This window comes from Apium graveolens, chromosome 10, assembly GCF_009905375.1.
Source record: "Apium graveolens cultivar Ventura chromosome 10, ASM990537v1, whole genome shotgun sequence".
Taxonomy (NCBI): domain Eukaryota; kingdom Viridiplantae; phylum Streptophyta; class Magnoliopsida; order Apiales; family Apiaceae; genus Apium; species Apium graveolens.
Genome location: NC_133656.1, coordinates 36,582,649 through 36,590,004, shown reverse-complemented (window position 1 = coordinate 36,590,004; position 7,356 = coordinate 36,582,649).

Here is a 7,356-nt window from a genome sequence, read left to right as displayed (position 1 = left end):
AAAACCAAGCCAACCAACTAGCAAATCATTTCATCAAAAAATCAGCCAAGGCATATTCCTCATATTTGCTCTCGGCCTTCTTCATTTTCCAAGGCATAAATTTTCAAAAATCAAGATCCAAGCATCCTTAATTGGTAAGAAAATTCCCTAACCATCTTTATGCTTAGTAATGGCTATATCATAAGTTTAAGCCATTAATTCTTGCTCTAGCTTCTCCATTTAATCAATGAAGAAGACAATGAATAGTGTTTTCAAGTTTTTAACTTGAACTTTTTCTTGTTTTTCTTGAAGATCCAAGCTTTCCTAAGGCTTCTCCAAGCTTCTTAAGGCTTCCTAGCTCAACCCACCACTTCAAGGAAGGTATACCATTTTCAAACCCTAGGTTCATATATATTATAAGGTGATTTTGATGAGTAGGATGTTATTGTAGTTATTGTTATGATTAGAGGTTGAGATTTGGTATGGTAGTGAAATGAGATGGTAATTTTGTGGTTTTGATTTAAAGAAACTTAAGCATGATTAAAGTTAGGTTAAGCATATGTATGGATGAGTAAAATTGAATTGGTTGGGATTGTTATGATGTGATAAGGATGGGTGTTTGTTGTGTGTTGGATTTGAGGATGGTTTGTGTTGATTGTGGGTAGTTTAAAAATGGGAAATCGCGTAAACATAGCCGTCGTAATGTCCGATTTTCTTTGGACTGTTTTTGTGCATAGCATTAGGACCCGAGAACCCCCTGCTAGATTGTGACCACTGCCATGTTTAGATAGCTCATGTTACGAGCTTCGTTTTGATATGTAGTTCGTTCGATTCCGATTTACGGTTTAGGAGAAACGACCGTTTCAAGTAACGGCGTTTCGCGAACGAAACTTTTTCCCTCGCCTTATTTTGGAATGTAGGTTAAAGACCAAAAAGGGTTAATTAATGTATGAAACATTTATGGTAAGTGTGTTAGGCAGTTGGTAAGTCATTCGCGAAGGAATCGCGTTAAAACTCGTAAAGGTCAAGTTATTAAAAATGGTGGAGCCGAGGGTACCCGAGTGACTTAAGCGAATCGGTGAGCGTAAAACTAGCATTAGAGTCTAAGTTAGTTAAAGCATAGACTTACAAGTGATTTTGGTTTAATTCCAACTTACTTGTTGTTTATAGGTTGCCAGACTCGTCCCGAGCCTTTCTCACCCCCAAGTCGCTCAGGCAAGTATTCTATCCGATACACTGTTGTTGTGATGTAAATGTATGTATATGCATTATCTTGTGATATTGCATGATTGTTATTTAGCAAATGTTGCGATATATTGTAGCATGTGATATGGTATATATGCATGCCTGTTTTATATTCTTGAGATGTATATCTGTTGGTTTATTTGATAATACCTATGCTAGAGGATAGTTGTATCTTGCATATACCCTTAGTATAGGGACCCAAGGGTGAAAATATTTTCTAAAACCGGGAGTCGAGGATCCCGAGTAGATTTAATATGGATATGGATATATATATATATATATATTTATATATATATATGGTTATAGTTTTCCAAACTATTAATCGAATAAGGTTTATTCGATAACTTTAAACTTTATTTTATTATTGAATATTATTTCGAATATTATTCAAGGACTTATGACTCCTTTTATTTATTTATTGAATATTATTTGAATATTCATTCGAAGGCTTATGACTCTTTTATATTATTTATGAATATTATTTGAATATTCATTTGAGGATGTATGACTCCTTTATTTTATTTAATGAATATTATTTATAATATTCATTCGAGGTATTATGACTCAGCTTATTTTATTTATTGAATATTATTTGAATATTCATTTGAGGATCTATGACTCCGATTAATTGCTGAAATATATTCTTTATTTTATTAAAGAATAAGGTGTCGATAATCAAACTTATTTTTGATTATTCAAATAAAGATATTACTTTCGTATAAGTATATCTTTGATTATTTGCTATTCATTTCAAGTATAAGTTTTAATACTTCTACTTCAATTATTTTATAAAGATTATTTTTATGGGAATATTATTTAAATAATAATATTCAGACATTTTCTAAATATTCGGGGGACTGATTTACTTCATTAAATCAGTTTTACTCCAAACACTCTTTAAAGTGTTTTCGAGTCTTTAAAATGATTTTCAAAAGTTAGAGCGGATCCCAAAACTATTTTTATATTTAAAATCTTCCTTTTAAAAAGGAGATTTAAATACTCGCTCAAAACATGGGGGATCCGGCTCGGTGGTGTGTTTTATATTCGCAACAAGGTTGCTGTCTTGGTAAAAGAGTTTTTGATTACTTACCCAATATTCGGGAAGTAAAATTCTTGGAACAAGTTAATCCATTAACAGGCATCGCCTGGGAAATATCGGTGAGTTTTCCTTTCCAACTAGATACGACTTCTTGGTGGAGCCGTATCAACAAGTTTCTACTTGGGGAAAGGAGGAAACGAGCTTTACGTTTCAGAGTCATGGATTTCATCTGAACTAGGAGTGGCGTAAGTGGTCGAGTAGCGCCGGCCCAGCCTTATTATATTGGCCCAAATGGCCTGGAAGTTCCGCTAAGGCGGTCCATTCCTTAGGAGTTCAGTGTTCGGTTGACAAGTAAATCCGACAGGTTCTCCTCTACATGTAGAAAATGGTGGGGTTGTACTACTACGACTGATCATCGTAAGTGGTCTTCCTGGCGCGGTAAACTCCCGTAATGAGTTCATCATCCATTTGGATAATTCTGCAACACTACCCGTAGCATTTCGATCGAAAGGCTACTAATGGGTGGTTGCCGAAGCATTGACAGGGTCAAACATTTTTATTGGTGTATCCATTGAATGAAGTATCTCGTAACTTCATTTCTTTTCAAAATGTTTCAAAGATCAAATATTTTCAAGTTTATTTGTGGTCTCATCTATGGGATGACCTCGTGAATTTTATTATACTTTGAACGGTGATAGTTCAAGTAGATTTATAAATGATATAAGTGTGGGGAAGTATTGGTAACTTCATTCCTTGTTTTTACTTATATCTAGTAAGTAATTATCTTACACACGATAAAGATTTTAGTAAGTATCCATTTAGATACTTGTGTTATTGTTATCACTACATATTATCTTGCGAGCTGTAAGGCTCACTCTTGCTTTATTTCTTCATCACACAACAACAGTTAGGAGAGATGGCCAGACTCCAGCAGACCCAGCGCAAGCGCGTGGGAAGCGTCCCGCGTCTTCCCGCTGATATTGTAGCTGCTATAGCTGCAGAGGTAGATCCATTGTAGTTTAGACCATCTACTCTTGAGAATCCAATTATGTATAATTATAACTTGTGGCAGATAATGGCAATTAACTGTAAATTATCAAGTAATCATTTTGGGTTGTAATAATTTTAAATTGTGGATTCAAAGACTTGTACTTATTTCAATTTCATCTCTGAGACTATAACGAGTTGTGGTGTGTGTTAGTGTGGGGTCACAGCATGAGGGTATTTATTATTAATTAAGTAAAGTGATATTGTGGAAAGAAAGACCGTGACAACCCGGATTCCCGACCCCGGATCTGGGGGTGTTACAATAATAGTCCCATAAAACTCAGATTACATAGAAGTTGGAAGCCAAACAGAAGTAGAAGTCTAAAATAATTCAGCTTTTTCCCCGACCCTGCGCGGCCGCTCAGCATTTCTGCGCGGGCGCGCAAGGCTGCTGCGCGGCCGCTCAGCATTGCTGCGCGGGCGCGCAGGACCCTACTGGAAAAATTCAAGGTTTGCTCCGTTTCTTCGCCGTAATCTGCCCGTTCTTTTCCTCTCGCAATGGTGAACACATGCCAAGGCTTATTCTTGATGATTCCTCCTCCGAAATGCAACTCATACCCTGAAATGCATAAACACTAGAAAAACGCATCAAATACACAAAATACTTGATTTCAAGACACCAATTTAAGCCATTTTAAGACGTTCTAAGTGGTATAAAATGCCACTTATCAACATGTCGTATCAAATCCTTCTAAGGAGGTAACATAATCACCATTCATGATTCATGAAGAACACTCCTGATCCTGCCATACATACATGACATGAAGCAGATAAAATTGCAGAAGAGTTTCAATCAAAGCAACGATAGCAGGTTAATACCATTCTTAATCATATGCCTTCGATAGAAGACTTAACTCAAAGGTTCGTTTAGTCCTTTTGAAACATGGTCCAGGCTCATTCTCAAGATAGTACCTTCTAAGATAGATAGCCCGCTCATGGAGATTACACAAATTAAACCTTTACCAACTACTATTACGGTTGGGTATTGCACAGTCATCAGAAGGAATGTCAATCTTCCAAACCATAATACAACCTGCAGCTTTAACCATCATCACTGTATTCCTTTGGCACAAGCGCCTATAATTATCCTCTTACCTTTAAAGTGTTGGCCACCTCTTTGGCCCTTCCTGATAGTAAAATTTCCTTACAGTCAATGTCATTTTAACCACCTCCAAATAAATTTTCTACCTCATTTCAATCACAGCTTATGTGAAGATGTTTTCCTTAAAATCTGATGAGTAAAAAAAATCACCATTTTTCCATAAGTTATTGCCTCAGTCTTTAGAGGTTAATCACTGTTACGACTGACTCTCAATCATACTTAGAACATCTTTAATCTTAGGTCCTAATTGCCTGGAACAAATTCGACCTTTACTGGTTCGATCCATACTTTCTCGTGGTTTAACACGTGCCCCCCTGGCATTATTATAATTACGCCATATTTCCTTCATCAAAATTTCTATTCTTGAGAACTTTGAATATTACCTTTCTCCTTGTAAAACCTCTTAAGGTTATCCTTAAATCCTTCATCAGGTACACCCTAGGCACAGGGCATATCAAGATACCATTTATTAATACCAGAATCATTGTCTATATACTTCTGAAAAATTTCTCCGCTGATCCTTTAAGGTTGTTATTACCTTAATCCTTTCCAATTCATACTGTCAAAACTCATACTATCCCTATTAAGGGTGAAATGCCAACCTTTATGCATTCCCCTAGAATTCGTTTTAAGTTACCGATGTTCTATCCTTAATTCCACCTTTAAAAAGGTACATGCATCCTTCCATGGATAATTCAAGTCATATATCCCTGATAAGGGTGTCTTATTCAATCATTCCCACCTCGATAGTATATGCCTAATTTTACAATAACATCTGTATTCCAAATGAGGTCAATCAATTATGGCCTCCAAAAGATAACGGCGGTTATCCGCTTTTCTTTCCTAATTTGGTAACGATAACAAGGATGTTCTGGAAGATATTGGTCGTGTTCAATGCGAACTTCTTCTTAATAATTCCTTATTTACTTTTGTTGTTTATCTCAACAGTCATCTCAATGTTGGGATATCTTTCATACCTGGCGTCTCCCTTTCTGGGTATCAAGCCACCGGTCTTACACTTCACATTCTTGAAGGTCACTTCCTTCATCCAATTTTTCCTAATTTCTTACTTTCTTGTCTCCTCAGTCTATCCGTGTCTCAATATTTATCCTTCGAACTATCTCAAGGTTTCCTCAAATCCTCCCAACTTACAGGGGATAAAATATATGTATCTCTTATTCCTTCAACCATCAATTTAACTCATGGTGAATCACCCTCATCCTGACGATTACATACTTTTCTATTTCTATTGCTACGAGTCTTTAGGGTTTCCTCATACCCAACTTCCTTATCATTCCTCAAACTCTATTGCCTTTATATTCCTTTCCACTTCAGTTTTTTTTTCCTTTCTCTTATCATTATTTCATGAACCAACCCAACATAAGCATCGATTTCAAATATCCCGTCATTCTGGATTCGTGTCCTCAGAACGAATCTTGACAACTTTTACAACTTAGATTCATAATTCATCATACTCGTCTGCCTTTGTTCTGGCTCTAAAGCTTTTACACTATCCCCATAACCTTGGGAAGTACTTTCCTGAAAATAATTGACTGAACTTAAATCAGTTTATTATAATCTCTTGCTCTGTGCCTTCCTTGGTCTTTCACCAGCGGGTGGTCTCCCTCTTAGGAGGGTAAGTGACAAAAATAGTCTTTTGTGGTTCGTCAATCATTTAGAATCTCAAATGATTCCTATATTTCCTTTAGCCAGGCTCTGGCCTCAACTGGGTCAACTTGTTCCTTGGAACACTGAGAGCTTAGCGATTTAAAGGTCCTGAAAGAATTTCCTACCGCATTGTTTCCTCAAGGTGGTGGTTGGGGATAATAGTCTAAGTTCTGTCTAGACAGGTCCATAAATTGTCGTATAGGAGTACCGTCTCGGGTCTCCTTTCCTTACTCGACTTTCTGTTTCCTTAGTATGAAATGTTTCAACCTTCTCCCATAATCGGGGTTATCTTATACATTAAAAACCTTATTTTCCACTATAGTATGTTATGGGTTCTTTCGATCTTGATGGCGACCTCCCTGACTATCACGTTCAGGGTTCGCTCTAAATCTTATTCCTCAAACTAGCTTTCATCTAAGATCTCATCTTTAAGCTCTTGAACATTTGGAACTCAAATTCTGTAGGAATACCTCATTATTCCCTTATCATTTTTCTCGATATTAATCTTTTATCTAATTGTTGGCTCTCTGCCTTCATTCATCACTTTTTCTGGCACAATATGTTCTTTTCCAAAAATTCGGTCTGTATTGCAATCTCAAACAGCTTTTCGGTACCAGCTCCGGTTACCTTCACTTCTATTTCCATTTTCTCAAAATCTCTTATAAACTCTCCCAAAGACATTATTATCTTGAGTCTCTCCTTTTTACTAAGGGCATCAGCCACCACATTGGCTTTCCCTGAATGATAAAGAATCTCCCAATCATAATTCTTGATTAGCTCTAACCACCTCATTTGGCGCATGTTGAGCTCTTTCTGCGTGAAAAGGTACTAGAGCTCCTATGGTTTGTATAAATCTTGCACTTCTCTCCGTACAAGTAGTGCCTCTAATCTTTAGGGCAAAACTATTGCCACGAGCCCAAGCTCATGGGTGGGGATATCGAATTTTATATTCCCTTAATTGTCTTGACGCGTACGCGATTACCTTGTTGTACTGTATGAGAAGCACCCTAATTCCTTATGCGAAGCGTCACTACACTTCACAAAATCTCATTTTCCATCCGGCAACGCCAACATAGGGAACGTCACCAACCTTTGCTTTGGTTCTTAAAAGTTGTTCTCGCATTTCTCTGTCCATTCGAACTTCTCAGTCTTACGAGTAAGTCGCGTTAAAGGGGCTACTATCTTTACAAACTTGAACGAACCTCTGGTAGTGACCGGCCAATCCTACCTCTGGGAGTTGCCCTAACCATGGTCATCAATTCCTCAGTGGTCCTTT